A 1,805-nucleotide genomic window follows, 5' to 3' on the forward strand; every position below is an offset into this window, starting at 1 on the left:
CTCAACTGTTAAGGCCATCAGTCCCTAAGCTTACGCACTACTTAACCTAAATTATCCTAAGGACAAACACACACACCCATGCATGAGGGAGAACTCGAACCTCCGCCGGGACCAGCCGCACAGTTCATGACTGCCGCGCCTCGGACCGCTCGGCTAATCCCGCGCGGCAAAAATTACACAACACTTACGTTTATTTCGTTGATTACCTAGTCAGAATACAACATTACATACTCCGTCCGAACGGGCCTCGGAAGGCCCAACGGTAAGGGCAGACCGCCTTCTCATGCTGAGCCGACAGCCGTTATTGGATGCATATGTAAAGGGGCATGCTGTCAGCACGCTGCTCTCCCGGCCGTTGCCAGTTATCGTGACTGAAGCCGCTACTTCTCAGTCAAGTAGGTCCTCAAGCGGCCTGACAATGGCTGAGTGCACCCCGCTTGCCAACAGTGCTCGGCAGACCCGGATGGCCACCCATCCAAGTGCTAGCCCAGCCCGACAGTGCTTAACTTCGATGATCTGACGGAAAACGGTGTAACCACTGCGGCGGGGCCGCTGGCCATCACACGAAGTAGAGATATGCAGTATCCGGCTTTGCACGAACAGGAAATGAAATCAAAAGGTATGGACGTTAGGAAAATAACAACAGAATATTTTCGTAAACATTCTGTGAGGCCGGCCGGTGTGGCCGAGCGGTTCTAGGCACTACAGTCTGGAACCGCGCGACCGCTACGGTCGCAGGTTGATCCTGCCTCGAGCATGGATGTGTGTGATGTCCTTAGGTTAGTTAGGTTTAAGTAGTTCTAAGTTCTAGGGGACTGATGACCTCAGCAGTTAAGTCCCATAGTGCTCAGAGCCATTTGAACCAATGTGTGAGAAAAGTTCGTCATTTTCTGTATGGATGTCACTCCGGCTGTATTAGGATCACGCTTTGTCTAACGACGTTTATAAAACAGAAGAATCCTTCGGCATTAACAACACATTGTATCATACACCGGCAGGCATTAGCTTCCCATACCCTTGCTGAATGCCTTAAAATAAGATGCAATTGGCCATAAATGTGGTAAATGTTAACAAAGCAGTCCCATATACACACACCTAAAACAATAAAAATAAATAAAAAAAGTTGTGCACTGAATTGGACTCCGACCATGAGAGCCTTTTATTTCACACAATAATTCGTTGGTTGTCGAAATGAAACATGCTGGGTAGATTACACGCACTTAGAGGAGAGGTCGAGTTGTTTCTGGGTGAGAAGAAAATGAAGACCTACTAGAGCACTTTTTTGATCATACGTTTTAGATGCATTTGGCTTATTTTGTGAATATTTCCACACCTTAAATAAGTTGAAATGCAATTGCAAGATTCCAGAAATAGACATTTAAAAGGAGATGAAAATGTATTTATCTCTGAAGATAAATCCCGTGCCTTTATTTCATGGAAGTAACTTTATTTGCAAATTTCAGTTATGGTGGTTCAAATAGCTCTGAGCACTATGGGACTTAACTTCTGAGGTCATCAGTTCCGTAGAACTTAGAAATACTTAAACCTAAATAACCTAAGGACATCACACACATCCATGCCCGAGGCAGGATTCGAACCTGCGACCGTTGCGGTCGCGCGGTTTCAGACTGAAGCGCCTAGAACCGCTCGGCCACACCGGCCGGCTCAGTTATGGTGGATGAAATTGACGAAAACAAATATTCTGCGTTCGTAACATTAAAATCACTCGATTATAAATATTATGGCGCTGTTAGGGAAGACATACAAAAAAACATCGTCATCTGCAAATTTTGGCTGATTGATTC

At 45.7% G+C, this 1,805-nt stretch overlaps 1 pseudogene; it reads right to left on the reverse strand.

Annotated features, from left to right (window-relative positions):
* Positions 1-438: 438 nt before the first annotated feature.
* Positions 439-557, reverse strand: LOC126471785 (5S ribosomal RNA; annotated as a pseudogene).
* Between the last annotated feature and the right edge of the window lie 1,248 nt (positions 558-1,805).

This window comes from Schistocerca serialis, chromosome 3, assembly GCF_023864345.2.
Source record: "Schistocerca serialis cubense isolate TAMUIC-IGC-003099 chromosome 3, iqSchSeri2.2, whole genome shotgun sequence".
NCBI classification, from domain to species: domain Eukaryota; kingdom Metazoa; phylum Arthropoda; class Insecta; order Orthoptera; family Acrididae; genus Schistocerca; species Schistocerca serialis.